The sequence below is a fragment of the Camelus dromedarius genome, chromosome 16, assembly GCF_036321535.1.
Source record: "Camelus dromedarius isolate mCamDro1 chromosome 16, mCamDro1.pat, whole genome shotgun sequence".
In the NCBI taxonomy this organism is placed as follows: Eukaryota; Metazoa; Chordata; class Mammalia; order Artiodactyla; family Camelidae; genus Camelus; species Camelus dromedarius.
The window spans coordinates 21621433-21643841 of NC_087451.1; positions in this window are offsets into that span (position 1 = coordinate 21621433).

A 22409-nucleotide genomic window follows, 5' to 3' on the forward strand; every position below is an offset into this window, starting at 1 on the left:
AGAGGTTTGAGAAGAGAGGAAAATGTTTGAAATCGTCATCTAAGAGATGGTAGAAAATGGATGGACTGGAAAAATATGGTTTCTCACCTGCTCACCATATAGTAACCTGCTCACCTACAAGCCTCTCCCATTATATATGCCCAGTTAGCCTTCCCATTCATGGCACAGACCCAGTGGAAAATTGATCACTATAAATAACAGCAATAGACAGCTCTTGAGAAAAATCAACCCAGTCCCTCATTTACTAAACATATGATAAAAACTGTGGCACCAAAGAGAAACATCAAGGATGAACAAACAGAGTAATCAGTGTCAAAACAAAGATAAAGAAGATCCAATTAGTAACCTTATATCATTTTGGGAAGATACTTTAATGAAAAAAACAACAAAAGTGTGTTATAAAAATAGTGATTTTAAAAATATGAAAGCTCTTGGAAGGTAAACACATGGTCACTGAAATTGAAAATGCAATAAAGGCTAGAAGGAAACATTAATACCTCCCAAGCTGCAGAGCAAGAAATCAAAGATGTGGGAAATCTGAGTGAAAGGACAAGGAGCATGGGAACAAAAGATTCACAAGACACACCTTCCAAGTCAAGTCCCAGAAAGTGCCTACAGAAAAGAGAGAGGAGAGAAACAAGGCAGTCATACACAGAAGTAACAGCATTTCCAAGGCTGATGAGATGAGTTTGGGGATTCTAAGGGAACTTGCTAGTGCAGACTAGCATAAATGAAGAAAGATCTAAGCTGACACAGATCATGTAAAGTTCCAGAAGGATCCACACTGACACACAGCATGTTAAGTTTCCAGAAAGATCCACATCAATGCATATCATGAAATTCCAGAATACCAAGGGTAAAGAGATAATCCTCAAAGATTTCAAAGAAAAAGAGGAGTCATAGATAGAAACCAAAGTTAGCCAGGTAACAGACTTTTTATTGGCAACACTCAATGTTAGAAGGCAAATTTTGGGGGGAAATTATTTTGAACCGAAATTCTACTGTCAGTTACACTATCAGTCAAGTGGAGATGGAGAGGAAATGGCTTTCTGAATTGCTTAAACTTAAAATTTACCTCTTATGGTCCCTTTCTGAGGAGGTTGGGTATTTACTCTAGAAAAACATGAGTAGAAGCCAAAAAAGAAGATGTAAATAACAAGAAATGGAGAAACCTAAATAACAGGAATTTCAGGATGACAGCTGTGCAGCAGGCCAAAATTAAACAGAAATACCCCCAAAATTTCAAAAAGAATGTCTTCATGAAAAAAAAAGGAAATGAATCAAACAATAGAATAATTTAGTGGCTGGATGATTATAACAACATGGTAAAGAAAGTATATATTTCTTTTCTCAGTAAGAGAAAAAAAAAGTCAATTAGAGACTTTAGGAAAAGCAAACATATTAAAAAAAAAATCACAATCCAGATAGGAAGTAAGAGAAAATGAAACATAGTTTTAAGCTATTGATGAAATATAAGAAAAGATAATCCACTTGATCTGGATGCTTGAAATAAGTCTATGTTGAGTGCTACAAGATTTGTGACTTTGGACCTGTGTATCTGTCAGGGCTCAACCAGGGAAACAAAACCAGTAAGAGAGATATATTAAGAAATTTATTGCAATGGTTGGGGTTATGAAAATATGGGGGGCTGGCTAGGCGAGTCCAAAATCCAAAGAGCAAGCCATCAGAAGAGGCATCTGGAACTCTTGGGTGTGAAATGAAGCTTCTGTCCCTGGGGGAAGTTCATCTTCTTCAGGAAAGCCTTAGCTCTGCTCTTAAAGCCCTTCAACTGATTGATTCAGGCCCACCCAAGTTATCCAGGACACTCTCTACTTAAAGTCAACTGATTATGAACTTTAATCACATCTACAAAATGTCTTCACAACAACACCTAGATTTGTGTTTGCTTGACTAACTGGGACTGTAGCCTAACCAAGTTGACACCTCAGACCATTGTACTGTGTAAGAAAGAATTGTAATCCTAGACCACTGTCTGGCTCTGCAGTAAATAAGACTTGCACAATCATAATACTGTTAAGTGCATTTGGTTGTTTTTCAGTTTCCAGAATAAGCTTTTAGGCAAATGATTGTCAGTGTTTTTTCAGGGCATAGTTTAAACGTCATCAACATTGCCAATGTCAAGACATGGATAAGGCTACAAAAGGGTATCAAGATGCTCGGAGAAGGATGGTTATTGTAGAAATAGCTGGAGCAGTGGGTGGGGGAGGTAAAGCTGCAAAGAACCTAATCACTCAATAGTTGAGAGCTGGTTAAATGAATTATGGAATATCCATCTCATGAAATACTTTGCTCTGCATGGGTTAAAAATCTTATGTAGCTCTCTCTTTCCAGATATGAGAATTCCAAATTGTACTATTAAGTGAAAAAGCAAAGTACAGATCAATATATTTCATGTGCAAAATGTATGTCTATAGATGTGATTTTTTCTAGACCATACATATACTAACAATACACATACACACACTACTAAGTGTATGTATGTGTGTATGTCCATGCATTTTTTAGAAAGGTACCCAGGAAAAGAAACTTTTTAGTTTGATACTTTTAGGCAAAGGAATTGGGGTAGATGGAGGAAGAGAAACTTTTATTTTTCATTTTTGGTGCTATCTGGATTTTAAAAATTAATGTAGAGGTAATGCCTTTATTGTTATTTTAAGGTTACCAGTGGTAGAATCTGAGTGATGGGATTAAGAATCATTAAAATTTTCTTCCTATTTTCTAGGTTTAAAGAAACACATATAACCTAACAAATATTACTTTAAAATGTTTACTGAACGTGTCCCATGAACCCTGGTCATGCAAAGGTAAATAAGAGCTTCTGCCCCGAAGGAGTGGGAGACACATGTATTCAACCAGAATATTATGAAATATTGTGGTGTAATGACAGAGTAAGCATAGGTGTGACGAAAGCATCAAAGTAGCAGACTCTGCAAAGCCCCGATTAGGCACCTGCAGAGTGGCAGGCATCTGGTCCCAGAGGGTCAGAGGAGAGGCTGGGAGAATGCTGTCTGGAGAGAGGGCACGAGTCTGGGGTCTGGACTCTGAACCTGACTCTCATCTATGAAATAGTGGCAAACCACTCATCTCACAGATTGCATACAGATGACATGAAATTGTTGTCTATGAAAAGCCTGACATGTAGTGGCATTTAAATACGAGTGCTTTTCTCCTTCCTCTGACTCATGCCCGAAGCTGAGAAACTGCACCAGGTAGAGGTCTCCATCTTTTCTACATAAAACACTAACAAAACTGCAGAGGTAAATGATGGGCTGGTTAGAGGCAGAGGCGAGATGAGTGCACAGATCCCCTGACACCGGATGACATGATTGATGCCAGGAGATGACATGGTGGATGCTCCTTGTGCAGTTCCTACAAGCAAAGAGACATTTTATTATCTCCAGTTTTCCCTGTGTTGTGACGGGGCAGTAAGAGGTGGTACAGAGAGCAGGTGGTTCACAGAGCCCCAGAGCACAGGCTGTCTTCTGCTTCCTTTTTTCCTTTTTATTGAAGCATAGTTGATTTACAATGTTGTGTTAGTTTCTGGTGTACAACATAGTGATTCAGTTATACATATATATATTCTTTTTCATATTCTTTTTCATTATAGGTTATTGCAAGATATTGAATGTAGTTCCCTGAGCTATGCAAAAGGATCTTGTCATTTATCTATTTAATATACAATAGTTTGTATCTGCTAATCCCAAACTCCTAATTTATCCCTCCCTCCCCTTTCTTTTTGGTAATAATAAGTTTGTTTTCTATGTCTGTGAGTCTCTTTCTGGTTTGTAAATAAGTTCATTTGTATCATTTGTTTTAGATTCCACATATAAGTGATATCATCTGGTATTTTTCTTTCTCTGTCTGACTTACTTCACTTAGTGTGATAATCTCTAGGTCTATCCATGTTGCTGCAAATGGCATTATTCCATTCTTTTTTATGGCTGAGTAGTATTCGTGTGTGTGTGTGTGTGTATGTGTGTGTGTGTGTGTACACCTCATCTTCTTTATCCAATCATCTGTCAGTGGACATTTAGGTTGCTTCCATGTCTTGGCTGTTGTATGTAGTGCTGTTGTGAATATTGGGGTGCATGTATCTTTTTCAAAGGAAAGTTCTTATCTTTTCCAGATATATGCCCAGGAGTGGGATTGCTGGATCATATGGTAACTCTATTTTTAGTTTTAAAAGAAATACTCACACTGTTTTCCGCAGTGGCTGCACCAAACTGCATTCCCACCAACAGTGTAGGAGGGATCCCTTTTCTCCACACCCTCTCCAGCATTTATCATTTACAGATTTTTTTAATGGTGGCCATCTTGACTGGTGTGAGGTGATACTCACTGTAGTTTTGATTTACATTTCTCTGATAATTAGCAATATTGAGCATCTCTTCATGTTCCTGTTGGCCATTTGTATGTCTTCATTGGAGAATTATCTGTTTTAGGTCTTCTGCCCGTTTTTGATTGGTTACTTTCTGCCCATTTTTTGATTGGGTTATTCATTTTTTTTTGTTATTGAGTTGTATGAGCTTTTTATATTCTGGAAATTAAGCCCTTGCCAGTCACATCATTTACAAACGTTTTCTCCCAGTCCGTAGGTTATCTTTTCATTTTGTTTATGGTTCCCTTTGCTGTGCAAAACTTTACAAGTTTGATTAGGTCCCATTGGTTTATTTCTGCTTTTGTTTCTGTTGCCTTGTGAGACCTAGGAAAGCACTGCTATGATTTATGTCAGAGAATGTTTTGCCTATCTTGTCTTCTAGGAGTTTTATGGTGTCCTGTGCTATGCTTAAGTCTTTAAGCCATTTTGAGTTTATTTTTGTGTCTGGTATGAGGGAATATTCTAATTTCATTGGTTTACATGAGACTGTCCAGTTTTCCCAACACCACTTGCTGAAGAGACTGTCTTTTCTCTATTGTATATTCTTGCCTCCTTTGTCGAAGATTAACTGGCTGCAGGTGTGTGGGTTTATTCCTGCGCTCTCTGTTCTGTTCCATTGATCCATATGTCTGTTTTTGTGCCAATATCAAACGTTTTGATTACTATGGCTCTGTAGTACTGTTTGAAGTCTGGGAGGGATATGCCTCCAGGTTTGTTCTTTTTCCTACGTATTGCTTTGGCAATTCTGGATCTTTTGTGATTCCATGTAGATTTTAGGATTATTTGTTCTAGTTCTGTAAAACATGTCCTGGGTAATTTGATAGGAATCACATTAAATCTATAGATTGCTTTGGGTAATATGGCCATTGTAACAATATTAATTCTTCCAATTCAAGAGCATAGGTATCTTTCCATTTTTAAAAATCATCTTTAATTTCCTTTATCCACATTTTATAGTTCTCAGCATATAAGTCTTTTGCCTCCTTGGCCTATTTTATTTTATTCCTAAGTATTTTACTGTGTTATTCTTCTTGAAGGAAGGCCAAGCTCCTGGCCTGCAATGAGCTGTCCCCTCTGCGACCCAAGAACCTTTGGACTTCACTTAATCTCTTCCACCCCTCCTGTCCTCAGCGACAACTAGTCAACGGTGAGCAGAAGTCTCTGATCTTCAGTTCTGGGAGGAACTACTTATGAATGTGTATGATGACATGTATTACAACAACATCTTCATAAAACCAGGTGTGTTCAAATTGTGTGTGTATCTTAATGAGTTAAAATTTTATGACGGGTGCATTTGAGCAGTAAGGAAGGGGTCCTCAATTGCTCAGTTTGTAATAGAGTCGAAGGTGAAAAGGCCAGGTACCCACTTTGTAGCACTCACCCACACAGAGTAGGTGAGGTGGGAGCTCCCAACAGCCAAAGACATCTGAAGAGCTCTTAAAGTATCAAGAAATTCCAAGGGTAGGAGCTAATGAAATAATTAGCACTGCACTTCTGAAGGGCAGTCACAGACGAGCTGCACCTAGGAGCCAGCTGGGTATCTGCAGGAGCTAAGCTGACAGAGGGGGCTCTTCAAACACTTCGTCCTAATCAGCTAAATTACAGACTACCCTGTAAAGAGGAGTTCCAAATGAATGCGAGTGAAATGTTTTTCTGCTTTACAGTTTGCTCTGTATAAAAACCTAGGGTTAAATTTTAGCTGTGCCCATTATTAAACCAAAAGGCTGTCCTTTTTATTAAAAGTGAGTGAAGACTGTGGGATATTTCTGCTGTCTACAGTTCTTAAAGCCTAAAGAAAATTTAACTCCTGGGCTGCCAAAGACCCTTAATGCTTAGGGGATTAATCTCCCACCACCGGGCTTCAACCACATCTGCTATCTAAATAGTGACCCATTATACAGGTGTGTTAACAAGTCAGAGTGCAGTTGAGCATTTTGCCTCTTATGTTACAGCTTCTCAGAGTTCCTTGGTCCAGGATCCTTGGAGCCCGGATTATTCCTGAATCAGCTAGTAGCATGTCTTTTGTGATGAATGTCCCTTCTGTTGTGGACAGAATTTGCTATAAACAGGAGGTCAGCTTCTTAATGTGCTTCAGGAGCCAGTATTACGTGCACAATAGGATCAGGGTATATTTATATCAATAACAGTAAGAAATAACATAAATAACAATATTTATGTCGATACGACTGCTTACTGAGCACTCCCTTGTGCAACGCATTTAGAACTGCTGTGCGTGTGGTACATGCAAAACCCACTGGAGTGAGTGGCACTGTTATTCTCATTTTGCAAATAAGGAAATTAAGGCTTATAAGCAACTCCCCCACACTACCAACATAAGTAATATATCAACTGTCAATTGTTCCAAAACAAACCATCCCAAAGCTTAGAGGCATAAAATAATAATAAACATTTATCATCCGACGTAGTTCCTAGGTCAGGAGTTCATGAGTAGCTTGGTGGGTGCTTCAGGCTCAGGACTTCTCATGAGGTTACAGTCAGGATGTCAGTCGGGGCTACAGTCATCTGAAGGCTTGACTGAGGCTGGCGGACCTGTGTCTGAGACGGCGCACTGATATTAATGGCAAGCCAGTGCTGACTTTTGAAGAGAGGCCTTAGTTTTTCACTCTGGGGTCTTCTCCAGGGGCTGCTCCACTGTTTTGGCAACAATGCATCTGGCTGTCTCCAGAGTGAATAATTGAAGAGAGAGCCAAGGTAGGAAGTTCAGTGTCTTTATAACCTAGTCCCAGAAGTCACACACTGGCACCTCTGCCATCTGCTGTCAGACACACACGCCTGCCGTGATCCGGGGGAGGACACTCCTATGACAGGAGGAGAGAATCACTGGGGGACCTCTGGGAGACTGGCGGAATTTGGATTTGAGCCTGGGATGTGCTTTCTGCAAAGCTGTACTTTTGACCACTCTATAGTATTGCCTTCCTAAAAAAATGCTCCCTGATGTGTTTAAGATACCTGGATAGTCATGAAAGAGTAAGCAATGATAAAATAAGAAAAACTACAACGTATTGAGTGTCTACTATGTCTCAGGCATTATACAAAATTATCTGCATCATTTCCCCCATCAAACATAATGACGGTACTGAGAGAAGTTCTGTGATTTGCCCAGAGTCTCAGAAGGGAAATCAAAACTGTCTTTACGGACGTGGAGCCTGTGTGAGATGAATGAGCGAGTATGAATGGGGGTCAGTTGTGTGAGGGGAAGAAAGAAGCCAAGGTCGCAGGAGTCTGCGATTGAGAGAAGGCTGGCAGCAGATACCAGAGCTGAAGTTCAAAATCAGGCTGAAGCAGACAAGAGAAAAGCTTCAACTGGAGCGCCACCGAGCGAGCAGTCTTAGCAGGAGAGTCTGGGAGGAGAGCAGCCTGTAAGGAGGAAGGGGAGCGGGTACCAGGCAGGCGCCTAGAAAAGCCTGCTCGGTGCCACGTCTGACAAAGTAGCCACTGTCCCCCCTCCCCTGCGTAGAGCTCCCCCTTCCCCCCAAACAGCCACGCATCATGCAACACTGGGAGCCTCCAGCCAGACTTCCCATTAGCAGCCTGTCAGCTTCGGTGATTCCTGCGCCCTGGTGCCCCGTGGAGTGTGTGGAAGGAGTGACAGCCCTCTACTCCACCATTCAAGCAACTGCCATCCACCCCCTCCCCCAAATTTAACTTCAAATTGGAATCCTTGAGAAGGACACGGGTATAGACAGGATGGCCCATCGCGGCACGCCAGCCGCCAAGCTATTGCTCGCTTCTGCTACTTGACTGCTCGACACGTGGCAATACTCCCGGGCTGCACTGCTCCAGGAAGAGCCTGTAAGAGTTTTCTTGGGGCAAAGGAAAACCAGAAGACAGACATGGCCTCTCTCCTGCCTTCCCATTCCCTGCCTGGTTTTCCTCTGAGAAGGAACAGTCAAGGCTCTTGCAACCTGATTTACTCCTTTCCAGAAACCTCCAACACAGGAAAAGGTTGTAAATGGGGAATTCAGTCCTGTCTCTTACCACTTCCTCCTGTTCCCATCTCTGCGGGGGAAATGATCTCAAGCGGAGGCTCCACTGGTGGCCATGGAAACAGAGTAATTGACGTAACAGTGTGAAAGTCATAAACTTAATGAAACTATAGTTTTTTTTATTGCACTTCACCCTCATCTCTGATTAAATCAGATCAGCATAATGCGAAGATATTAAATTTCCATGTTTCTCATTTTCTCTCCCCTGCCAATAGGAAGGAAGCTGTGTTGTGAGGGAACCCTGCCGGTGGACTGGGAACATCATGGCTCTAGATTTTGCTGAAAAGTGGTTTTTAATAATTGGTGCTGGCTGGCCCACAAAGCAAAGCCAAATTTTGAGAAATGGTGGGATTCTGGCTCCGGGGAGATACAGCTGCTTTCCTCTGGCAGATGGGGACTGTGGGGGTACCAGACATCGGCGGGTCAGTGCACCAGGGAGACACATTGTTTCAAGAACCAGTTCCAGAGCACTGCGTCTGGGCCAGGATGGTGTGACAGCTGGGGACACAGAGAGGAAGGAAAACTGGAACATCTGAGTGTAAGGTGCTCACAACCGAAAAGAGAAGCTCACCTGGTCACTTCTCCCTGCTTACAACAAAAACCAACGAGAATGGGGACTGGGGATGGAGTCCATGCCGGCCAAACAGGAAACCGCTGTGTGACTGGTTCAAGCACCAGGCTAGGTTCTCCAGGGATTTGAAGATCAGTGATACTGAGAATGATGCCATTAGCGCTTTCCCTCCCACAGGGGCGACGTGCAGACGGCTGCAATGCAAAACGTCACTTGACAAAAGGAAAAAGTGCTCTGAACATTTTCAGGAAGGAGTGCTTGCTTCCAGCAGGGGCTTCAAGAAAACATCATGAAGGTGTTGCCCTTAGCCAGTGCTTAAATAGCGACCCCTGACTTGAAGTCTCTGAGCTCTAGGGCTGTGAAAGGTTCCCCTTCTCCTGCAGCCCCGCCCAGCACAGCTTGCCTTACGTTATCAACCCCATGTGTTACCTCCCCTCCGTCTGCCCCAAATCCCTCCCACTCCCGGCACATTCCAAGTCTCATTCAGGCTCTGAACCCGGTGGTCTCCAACCCTCTAACCCACAGCTCCCACCTTAGTTTCCAATTTTTAAACAAATGTAATTATGCAAGAGTGATGGATCCAAGCAATATTCCCAGAGGAGGGCCTAGGGTTCATCTGAAACCTAACATACTTGGCTCAGTTCCCCCAAACCTGGGAAAAGCTAGCATCACCTAGAGAGACCAGAAAGTTCTTACAGAGACACTCAAAATAAAAATAATTATTATTGTTACTATGCTGCAGTTTCCACCTTCATCCTCTGAAAGGGCCGGAACAGGGGGCAGGACCCTGAGCTGATGACGATCACCACATCATTACTACCGTCCTTCTGCTGAGCATTCCCTCTGTGCCAGGCGCCTGCTCTCTCACCACAGCTCTGTGAGGTCGGCGGATGCAGCCAACATCTTCAACAGAACAGTTCGGGGGCAATGCCACGTCCTCCAGTTCTTGGACCACGATGTTATTTGTGCAGCTGGTAGGGATTCCCTCTCCTCCCCAGTTTCCACGTGCGGCCTGCCAACCTGCCACCTCACTTAACGTTACTGAAAAACCGCACACGGGGACTCACCCACCCAAAAGCATGTGTGCTGCTCCCGACTCGAGTTTCTGCGCAGTTCACCAGCTGCCTGGTCACTGAGCTACTTCTGTTCTTTCTGGGACCACCCCAGCCATCCCCCTGGCAGCAGGGATCCCCACACGGAAAGGACACAATGCCTTTCAGCTGGCAGAGACGCGGGCACGCCAGCACGCGTGCGGACCCTGAAGTTACTGGGTACCCCAGTAACTGTTACCTCCCAAACTGTAGCTCTAATGTATCTGTTATGTCTTCCTAACAAACATGGAGGTGGCAAGTCCAGAGGCCAGCGGGAAATAAAATGCATTATTTTATGGCAAGAGAAGAAAAATTTAAACAAAAAAATTCTCTGCCCTTTGGCCTCCTGTCCCACACTGTGCATCGTGTATCTGCATCACTGACCCAGCCTCCCGCATTGGCAGAAGCACCTGCTCAGCCAGAAAGGGCAACGTTCTCCCAGCATCAACAAGGCCATTCCTTAGAGATAACATTCCTCTTGATCTCCTAGGAGGCCGGGCTGACACTTAGATCTGGATTACGTAAGCTGTCAATAATACATCATTTGCTATACAGCCCTCTGTCTCAAAACTGCTATAACTGCGACTTCTAGTCTATGTAACTGTTGACGTCTAACAGGTGGAACAGTTTCAGGGCCTTCTGCGGTGCTTTTCCTGGATTGTAATCCTCAAACCTGGCTCGAATAGAATTTTCCACTCCTTTCTCAGATGAACTGATTGCTTTTTCATTGACGCCACGCATACAACTGCAGTGACATGAGGGAAAATGTAGGTCTCAGCCTGGGAGATCAATGTCAAAGAGTGGGGCATGGGGAATACGGAAAAGCTACAGGTCCCGTCCATCAGGAGTCTGAGCTCAGCCTTCAGTCTCTACTGTGTGGCAGGGGAGGCCCAGGGTGCTGTGGGGTGGTCTGGCTGCAGGAAGCAAAGAGTGGCGTGCGTCTAGCACCAAGTGCGAGAAACTCAGACCCTCAGAGTGCACTGACAGCCAGATGCTCATCGCAGGGAAGAGGCAGGACCCGTGGTGGGCCTACCCAAGAAGCAAAGTGGATGGGATTTAAAGAAATGAAATACTGATCAAGGAATTCCTCTGTGTTCTCTTAAGGACAAAGTTAATTCCAGGATTTTTTGAGTGGAAGAAAGTACTTTCATAACAGGTCATAGTATAGAGGAGATTATGTTCAGAAATGTAGAGCTCTAAAAACACGGGCCAAAGCAAATGTTCCATTATCTGCCTGTTAATCTCAAGACGCTGCCCCAGTCTCCTGCCAAAGGTTGATCACTAAATCTTCCCTCCTGTTTGATCTTGGGAGATGTACAGAAAAAACAAACCAAAACCAAACCAAAACAAAACAAAATGAAAACCACCCAGAAAACAAAAAATAAACGCCTGTGTATTCTGTCTACTCACAGAAGACTCTCAAAACCTCTGGTTACCAAATGCGTCTAGGTTTTTCCTACACTAAGCAATTCTCTGACACCAGTTTAACTCAGTTCAGAAGCTGTCTGTCTGGAGTTAGCACAGACCCCACGGGTTAAGGGCTCAGTCCCAAAAGACGGCTCCTGCTTTGGACGCCTTCAGCCTCAGTCCCCTCCTCAAGTACAATTCTTTGCTAGAATGGCTCATGGGACTCAGGAAAACAGATTACTGATTTGTTTCAAAGGATCTGTCAGGAACAGCCAGATGGAAGAGACACACAGAGCAAGGTGTGTGGGAGGGGCCCGGAGCTTCAGCGCCAGGTCCGGGCTCTCACCCTCCCCGAATCTCCACGTGTTCACCAACCTGGAAGCTCTTCACAGCCTCAGTTCGGATTTTTATGGAGGCTTCGTTACACAGGGATGATGGATGAAACCATCGGCTATTTGGTGACTCAGTCTCCAGCCCCTTTCCTCTCCCTGGAGGTCAGGGGAGGGGAGGAACAGGAAGCTGAAAGTTCCCACCCTCTGATCACGTGGTTGGTTCCCCTAGCAACCAGCTCCATCCCTAGGGGCTTCCCAAAAGTCAGCTCATTGACAGAAACTCTGGTTTGGCTGAAACGGGGCTTGTTATAAATAACAAAAGGCACCTGTATGGCTCTTACCACTTAGGAAATTCTGAGGGTATTGTTCGGAGCTGTGTGCTGGGAACTCTGGATGACGACTAAGATGTCCCTTTCTCATTATCAGTCACACAGCATCCGAGATGGCCACGTGTGGGAAGGGTATCCCCAGGCTGCACCCAGGGTTTTCTCACACGTGTGTGTGTCGAATACCCACGCGGCCCACCTCTTCCCTTATTCTGATCTCCTGCACCTGTCTGGACTGGATCATGCCTGGAGGTTCACCGAGCATTCCAAACGCCAATGCCTTCATTTCTCCAAGCGCCATTCCTGTTTACCAACATGCGCCTCTGCGAAAGACACCATGTAGCCAATGTGGGGCCAGCTGGTGTCCTTCAAAGTTCGGCGACCCCCATTCCTGGGCTGTCAGATGTCTACCTGCCATCTCTCAAAAGATAAAGTACATTCCTTACTGGGTGTGTTCGCTCTAACAAACTGACAGCCCTAGGGAATGCCTAATCTCACAACGGCTCAGGCTGGCGTGTTTCAGCCCACCCCATCAGAGTCATAAACCCCACTGCCCCTTCACTGACCCTAAACTTCTTACCTCACCTACAACCAATCAGAGAATTGTTCCTGCTCGCAGCCCCCAACCCACTGTATTCCAACCCCTTCCCCATAAAAGACCTCAGCCAGCGACCCTCGGGGCTCCCACGGGCACCTCCCGTCTGTGCGGCCCGCTGCTCTCTGTGGCCGGGTAACCTAATAAATGTTTCCTTCTGCTTCCCTTTGTCTCTGGTAAATTCTTTTAGCCTCTGATTGTGACTCATCACAATGACACAAGGAGGCACTTTTCTCATGAAACACAGCAAAGCTCTTCGGGGAGGAATGATCTTCCTGAAACACATTTAAGAACACCAGCGAGACAGTCACCGGAGCTCCCCACGCACATCCTCAAGATCTGCCTCTTTCCCGTTGCTCGGGTTTGTTCCACGGGCTGCATCTCACTGACCACCTGCCGGCCTCCTCCACACGCGGAAAGGGCCTCTCCCCGGGAAGCCCCAGCACACACTCGGGGCCACAGGAGGATTCCGGCGTGTGTTCAGGCTCTAAGGACGTCTCCTGTGCAGAACTGAGCACAGACTGTACGTGGGAGGAGATGTTCCCTTGGTGTCTGCTCTAAATGTTTCCGAGTTGATGGTTCCAAGAGAGGGGAATGAATGGGGATTGCCCAAGCCACACTTAAGCTGGAACAGATCAGTTCCCGGGGCTCTGCAGGAAGGGTTTTTCTTTTGCTCTCTGTAGCCCTAATTTAGATCTCTGGGTAAGGTCATGGGCCAGGCCCCTCCCACCCTTTCCCCCTCGGCTCCTACTGCATGGCCCCCACTGTGGCCTCAGTTTCTGAGCTCTGCCAGCGTCTCCTTCTGTGGTCCCTGCCCCTAAGGTCACGGTGACCTCCACCGTCGCTGCTCTTGGCTTCCCAGCTCGTTCTTGATGACAGGAACATCCAGGGCAGTGACCCAGACAGCACCCTGGTCTCTCAGTCCCTTGGTTTTCACCTGCAAGGATATTTGCCAGCTCTACATCGTCTGCTGTCTTCATGGTCACTCCTCTTCCTTGTCACCCCTCAGTAACCACACCTCCCCCAAAGCCCTAACTTTGAGTTCGGCCTCATGATCACCATTTCTAGGTCTTTTACTCTGGTGTCCCCCTGTGCTACAATCCTTTGATTTCATGGGGATTTCCAAACCTTATCCTCACTTTCTTAATTGCTCAGCTACAAATCCATGGTTCATGAGTTTAATAATCACTTTCCTGCAAATATTCTCAGAACTTGACCGCCGCCGGGCGCCCCAACCCCTGCCCCATCTCACTGTCCTGCTCACTTAGTAAGTTCCAGCCGTGGCAGAACCCACATATCTGCCCTTCTCCATGCCATCTCACGAGCAGCTAAACTTCGTGTAGAAAGTCACAGATCCAGGATAAGTTCTTCGCTTTAAAAATCACAGCCAGTATTCCCACGTGAGCCCTCCATTCTGCCTGGTGAAATTCCCTTCTCCACACTGCGAGATGGCTGCTTCATAGTTTCCTTTTTGCTCACACTTTCCCCACTCTCTCCTCTCCCACACGCTCAGGTGCTGATCTCCCCTCGTGCTTACTGGGAACATGTGAGCCATCAGCCGAAAATGCACTCACCTTCCCAGCAGCGAGTCTGGAAGTCTTCATTTTTACCCATCTCTCCTTTTCCCTTCCTTTTGGGAAGGGAAAGCATTTCACTAATAGCCCAGATCTAATGCTTCCAGTGCTGTTCTGAGTGCCATTCCCTTTTGCTCACCCGAGGAATTTGCTGTTTTGGCTTTTCTTTCTCTCTCCCTCATTATTGGTCTTTCTGGAGGGAAATTTATTGCTTTAAATGCTAATGTTAGGCATAAAGAAAGGTCTAAAATCAATTGTCTAAATGTCTACTTTCAGAAATTTTTAAAGACTTGGAAAATAGACCGAAAATAAGTAGAAAGAAAAAATTGAGATAAGAGCAGAAAACAATTTAATTGGAAAAGAATTAACGAAAGCGAAAGTTAGTTCTTTTGATCAAAAGACTAATAAAACTAATAAATCCCAAGCAAGACTGATTAAGGAAAAAAAGGGAACAAGCACAATTGATCGATATCAAGAATGAAAGCGGGCTTATCGCTGCAGATTGTGTAATTACCAAAATGAGTGAAAGGAAATGCTATGCGTGAGGCTATGTCAACGAAAGCGACAATGTCGAGGAAATGAGCCAGTTTCTTGAAAAACTCAAATCACCCAAACCGGCACAAAATAGCTTTCTATCTACCAAACAACCTAAACTGATTATCAAAAACCTCAGCACAGAGAAAACTTCAGTCCCCAGTGGTTTCACTGGGGAATTTCATCAAATATTTGAGGAAAAAATAAGACCGAATTTACACAACCTGTTTCGGAAAGGAGGGATGAGCTACATGGAGGCAACAAAGGAGCAAAAAAAGGGAGACACTACAAAGTGTGGTTTTATGACTTCATTTTGATGACGTTATAGAACAATTAAAATGAATTTGTTGTGGCAAACTTCGAAGCAGTGGTAGCAGTAACTGGAAGGGGATGCTAGAGAACTTTCTGGAATCATAGGAATGGCTTCCATGGATGTCAAAATCATGCATTATGCATTTCAATATATGTAAACTTAACGAGTAAATGTTCAAGAAAAGTGCAGAGTAGCGGGGTAGGGATGAAACAGACCGACAGGGTTGTTGAAGCTGAGTGATGGGTGAATGGGGGTTTATGACCTTATTCTGCTGTGTTGTGTATGTTTTAGCTTCTCCATAGTAAAGAGTTTAAAACGGAGTAGTCATGAAGTCTGACTTCATAAAGTGAGATATTACAATTGTCTATCACACTATTTCGAATCTGCATCCTTCAGATCTGCACAAAATAGAGTACATTTGTATTTCCTTCCAGGCTTCTGTTTAGAATGTTCTCACCGGTACTGACTATGAAGCTTTGCTCCCAGCTTTCCTCCTCGTCTTATACTATCAGCATCTTTGCAGTTTTACAGCCTCTGAGATCATCACTTTTAATGGCCACCCCTCTGGCTTCTTAATGCCGAGAATTTAATTTTCTCTCATTATTTTACCGACATCGAGTGTCAGTGCTACCCAGGATAATGCCTCGTGAGCCCATCCCTGGGGAACACATATCTGACTATTTATGTGCTGTGTGCCCAGCTGATACTAAGGAGGATTTAAGGCAGCCTGAAAAGACACATAAAATACAACATAGAATAAATTCTAAAGCGAATACAAAAAGAAAGAGGCACAAAGTGAAAGAGTTGAATCAAGGATATTTAAGGAAGGACAAATCAGACATTCTTCTTTGCTAAAGGAAACCTCAGCAAAACATAACCAGGACATCTATCTTTGAGCAATGATATGGTATCATGTGGTATTTTTCTTTCTCTGTTTGGCTTACTTCACTTAGTATGACAATCTCCAGGTCCATCCACATTGCTGCAAATGGCATTATTTTATTCATTTTTTATGGCTGAATAGTATCCCACCATATATACATCCCACAGATCAAACAGAAAAAACATTTTTAAAAAAAGAACCAAATTTATCCCTGATTTACACTTTGGAAGTCTCCAAGTGTACTTCAGAGGACTTTTCACAACCAGCACAGATCTGGGCACATAACAGGCATTTAATAAGTATTCCTGAAAGGAGTGGTTCAGCTCTGATGCCCTTGGCAGGTTGCAATTCAGGTTCCCTGTGAATGTCACCAGGGCCCTAGGAAGGGAAACCAGAAATGCACAGGAAAGGGATGCTGGGAAATGTAGTCGAGACTCGCCAAGAATGCAAAACTGGGTCCCGTCTATAGCCTCAAAGGTTAAGAAAGATCAGTTGAAGCTATGAATCCTGGGCTTGGTAAATTACAGCTCCAAGAAAATGTGGGCTGTTTCAGTAATTTACCAAGCCCAGGCACATCATGGATCAAGTCTGATTGGAAGGTTTTGTAAAAGTTATTCCTTTGTTGGTAAAAGAAGAGCCATCAGAGGAAAGGAGTTTGTTTGTTTGTTTCTTCCACCCTAGATTTCTCCGTTTCTCCCAGCCACCGCCTCCTGCCTTTGAAAGCTGTCAAGCTGCCCACAGCTGCATTGACCATCTTACCGCCATAAAAATGACACGCCACATGCTGGGGTTGGCAGAGTAGGAAGATGGAAAGAGCCTGGGCCGTGTCGAGATGGTCGAGCAGCTGCACCAGTCCTGGGCTTTTCACCTGCAGACTCTGTGAGATAACCAAGTGTCTTTAGGAATCAGCCTCTGCAAACCAAGCATCCTGTTACTTGCAGCCAAAGCCACACCTAGCTTAGAGCATCCCCTTAACCTTACCGGATCCATGCCTCAAGGAACTTCAAGGCAGATTTTGACTTCAACAGTTCTAAAAGCTGGGCTCAGTTCTTCCTCAAGACTGTTGTTTGTTTTCTTTTTTCAATAAGAAGTTTCCTTCAGAAGTTCTATGTTTGATATATGCATTTGTTAAGACATTTCCTGTATAAGCTGCATCGTGCTTACCGTAGAGGGAAGCAGTCACTCTAGTGATACCACAGGCAGAATCCTCAGGCGTGCTGCATAACGTAACAGTCGATTCCAAACAGATGATCAGTCCTTCCACAGAATAACTAGAGTACATAAAGTTTAAATGGTCATGAGATGAGATGACATATCCAGCCATACCAAATTTGCATAGGCAAGAAAACATACGCATAGATAAGTCAGATCCTACTTGTAAAGAATTAAATTGGAGCAGACCCAAACAAGACAAACTGTGTCATACCAACCAAGCGCCCCCCAGGGCTGACAAAGATAAGGCTTGCCAATTTATACTAATTCTTTGCAAAGAAAGTTCCATGGTTCATTTTCTGACAGCTGGTACAATAAAGATTTAAAACTCTGAATAGGAGGGAGGAGGTGGTCTCCATCTGTGGTCATTACCTGATCCTGCTGATTTCAGCTGCCAAGACCAACTCCATAGGGCACATTTTTTTTTTTATCTTTAAAAATCATTTATTATAGAATATTTCAAACCCAGAGAGGAGTGCAGAAAATAATATAACACCCATCCATGTATTCGCTGCTGCTGTTTGACAAATGTTAACATTTTGCCATTTGCTTTGGATGTTTTAAAAATAAAACTTTACAGAAACGCTAAAGTATCTGTAAGTATCCCACACAATCTTGTCTCCTTATTTTTTAAATGTGTTTTTCATGCTGCATGCCTTTGCAAAATTAGACCACCTGCACATCTCATATTCAGGAAGCTGCCATATAGAAGTCTGTCTTCAAAACATACTTAACATACTTGGTTAGTAGAGTTAAGCAGTGATGCTAATCCACATTTTGCATACCTTCACAAATCATTAAGACCACCTTTTTCTTCCTTTGTCTCAGCAGATCTTCCAGTTAACCGTGGATCTTGCAAGTTGTAAGTGGCATCATCAGATTCCTGGAAACAACGCCTGAGGCAGCCCTCAAGGCTGGTGAGGATTCTGGTCACCCGTGTGTGCTGGGGGTGAGGGAGAGCCTACAGCGCAAACAATTTTCCAGCACCACCAGTTGTGTGTCCTACCGTTCAACTCAATTTTGCCACTGTCTACCTGGAGAAAGCACCAGGTCCCACAGTTCAGTCCTACAAGACTGCCCCCCACCCTCTAATCCCAGTTTTAGATGCCATTCACAAGTCCAGGTTGTCACTTCAGCTTATGACTACTCAGCTCTAGGCTGGAGCTTCCAAAGGCCCTTCCTCCGGTTAGTGTAACCGGCCAAGAGCAGCTCACAGAACTGAGAAACATTTTACTCACTAGATTGCTGGTTTATTACAAAAAGATGTAACTTAGGAAGAGCCAGGTGGAAGAGACGCATAGAACACGGTGTGGGGAACGGGCTCAGGGCCTCCACGCCCCCTCTGGGTGCACCATTCTCCCCAAGTCTCTGTGTTTTCACTGACCTGGAAGCTCTCTGAACCCTGTCCTTTTGGGGTTTTCATGAAGGTTCCATTACGTAGGAATTAATGATTAAATCATTGACCATTGTTGATCGAACTTAATCATCAGCCCTTCTAGGGGTGGGACTGAAAGTTCCTACCCTCTAATCACACGTTTTGTTACCTTGACAACCAGCCTCCATCCTTAGGTTACCCAGAGACTTTTTAAAAGTCACCCTATTAACAAGAGATATCTTTTTGGAGGAATGATGTTTGCAGAGTCCCTGGGAGTTGGAACAGCAGAGGAGGGGCCCCCTGGAGGGAGCTCTGGTCATGGGGGCAAGTCAAAGACTAAGTGCCTAAGATGGGAGGAAGACGGGAGGCCATATCCTGACCTCTCTTTCCTCCATTTTTCAGTCTCCTGCCCCTATTTCCCATCCATTGAACCCCAACAGAAACCATATGGAAGGAGATTCTGGGGCGACGTGGGACACAGAGCAGGGCAGGGGAAGATGGAGAAGGAATCTGCTGGAAATCGGTGGAGAAGAGCAGGCAGATGGAGAGTCATCACATGGAGCTGCTGTCTGGTATGAAGCTCTGCTTCCAAAAGAGGAAAAAAATTCAGTAACTGTCACTGTGTGGGTTTAGGACAGATTATTCCAGCAGGCACGTGCTAGGCAGGAAATCACAGCCCAGAAGGAGATCCATGCAAGGTCCCGGGTCTGACCCTGGAGAAGATGGGCCTGGGTGGTGCTTCCGGAGGAGAGGCCGCCCGAGGTTTGCAGCCAGGCTTCTGGTATCACGTGTGACCTGTCTGCATCTAACTTTTGGTCACTTCCGGTGGGTCCCCTGCCCTGCCTGTCAGGGTCATGGAGGATTCTCCTGGCGTGTCTCTATCCCTGGCTGAAGGGGCTCATCACTACGGTTGAGGAAGGTGGTGAGAGCAGGGTTTACTCTGAGTAGGTTTGGAAAACTCAGAGTAAGAGGTCATGTTAAGAAGTCATGGTCCTGATGGGGCCACCCAGGCATGTCCACACCGTTGGAACCTGCGGAAAAGGAGAAACTCATTTTATCTGCAGAGAGTAGACCTCAGTGCCCTGAGACAGTTCTTCAGGTTTGCAGGGCTAACTAAAAATCTAAAGCCACAATTCCCCATCTTCTGTGTATCTCTCCCAGGGAGGACAAGGTGCTCCTATTGGGAAGCTAGAATCCTTTAGAATGTCGTTCAAATCCCAGGACATGAACTCATTCCTGCCACTTTAATAGGTCTCTTTCTGTCCTTATTGCTACCTTTATGTCCCTCCTGAACTACTACCGTGGCCTTGTCGCTGGTTTTGATGTCTCTGGTGTGGTCCTCTGTCTCCTTCTCCAAGCTGCAACTGGAGAGATCTTCCCAAAATGCACGTTTCATTAAAGCACGTCCTTGCTTAAAACCTGTCAATAGTTGACCATTGAAGATTCTAGCAGCTGCCCTAGCACTGGGCCACCACCCACCCTCATTCTCACTCAACATTTCCTGAGTCAGCTCTCCCCTCACCACACACATACCCACCACCACACACCATTTATTTCTATGTTTCAACCCTACTGGCCATCCCGCCTCCTTCCCAAAGAATATACGGCCTCTTGAACTTTCTGACTTGGGTATCACGATGGAGAGACCCCATTTCATTCCCCTGGGTTTCTTGTATAAACATCTTGGAAGAAAGCTGCCTGAAATGTTTGCTGCAAATGAAGTGTGTGGTCTTCTCATTAGCTTCTTTCTTTCTTTTAATCATCCTAAAAGGAGTCTCGTAAGTCATGCCTAGGCTTCAGCGCGGATGCAGAGTAATGACGCTCATCTCCTGATTTAGCAGCACTCCTGGGATTTCTCCCCCTCGCTGCAGCGCGCAGGTGCACTGCCTGAGAGCAGATCGCGGCAGAGGCTTGGAGACCAGGGCTGTCCTGTCGATGCCTTCGAGTGGGAAGGCCGGAGCGAAGAGATGCGTTCAGAGAGCTTTTCAAATATCAACAGAGAAAGGAGATTAGAACAGGACACAGGGTTCAGACTGACATTTTATTTGATTATTATTGACTATGTAACCAGCAAGTAAAGAGGGAACTCTTGTATTCATATATAATAAGGACTACTGGTTTGTAGAATAAATCATTTGGGAGCCTCAAAAATTTAGTGTTTTTTTTTTTTTTTTAAGTTAGTATAAAACCTTCAGGGGCCAAGTACTGTTCTACGTGCCAGGGAGCAGAAAAGTAAACAAGACGAAATCTTTTTTGAAAAGAACTACGAAAGACAAAAAAAGATGAGTCTGTGCTGTCATAGGGCAGGACTGGGAGAAAACAGACAAATAATTATACGATGTTGGGTCAGTTAATGATGAGAGATGGGATGGAAAATAGAGCAGAAGTGAAATGATGGTAAGTAAGTGGTAAGTAAGTAAGTACGAAGTAAGGAGGGCCAGAGAGACTGTTTATAAGGAATAATCAGGAAGAGCCTCTTGCAGGAAATGAAGTGGGTTCAAAGACCCGACTGCACTGATGGAGGAGGCCATACAAATATTCAGGGAAGTAGCGTGCTGGGAAAGGGAACAGCGGGGGCCAAGGCCTTGAGATGTTCAGGGAAGGACAAGGAGGCCAGCGTGGCCACAGGCCACGAGCAGGAACAGTGACAAACAAGACCAGAGACACAGCTGGAGCTGAGGTCCCGTCGGCCTGGAGGGCCGTGGTAAGGATTTCGGATGCTGTTGGGTCAAGGGAAGCCACTGGAGGACTGAGAGCAAGGAGGGACGTGGTTGGCTGATGTTCCCGGAGGATGGCTCTGGCTTCTGTGCGTGGAGAACTGACCTCACGGACAAGACAGGGGAAGAGCAGCTGGGCCACCAATAAGAGGATATCACAGGCCTGGGTTTGTAGGCGCATTATTCCTAAAAGCCCAAAGTAGGAGCAATCCAAATGTCCGTCAGCTGGTGCATGGAGAAACGCAGTATCATATATTCATACACTGGAATGCTATTTGGCAATTAAGAGGGACAAACTGTGGATGCAGGTTACAACATGGTTGAACCTGAAAGATGTCAGACTATTGCATGATTCCATTTATATGAAACCCAGAGAAGGCAAAGCTGTGTAGCCTGAAGATGGACGACTGCCTGGGCCGAGGTGGGCAGGCAGGAAGTTCCTCGGGTGACGGAGCTGTTGGACATCTGAATTATGGATGTGATGGTCCCACAACTCTATACATTTACCAAAGTTGACTTTCTCACTTACAGTGGGTGTATTCTGTGGTGTGCAAATCATACCTCAGTAAAGCTGCTACTTTTTTTAAAGATTTTTTTTTTGAGAGTACTGCGTACTAACTGCGACTGGGAGACCTGATGAGGAGACTGAGAAGCGGGCATGAAGGGGATCAGTGCCTTGGCGAGAACGGTTGTACCTTCCGTCTGTTACCTTGAACAGATCAGCGCATGCTCTTCCTGCTTCTACAGGTAACACGTGCTCATGTCAGACAACTTAGAAAGTACAAAGAGAAAGAAAATCACACAGAATCCAAAGACCACCGTCATTCACGTTGCGGCCAGTGCAACCTCGGAAAATGTTTGTAACCTTCCGACTGCCGTATTTCCAGACTTTTATGTACAAAGGGAATTCCTGGAGGTGGCCCCAGGAATCTATATTTTAACAAGCCTCTCCCGGCAATTCCAAGGATTTATCAAGGTTTAAGGACAACCACCCTAAAAGAAAAACATGGCTGTCCCAGTGAAAATGCTCTTTTGCATAAAAAAGAAAGAGGAAAGATCACAGATGGGTCTCC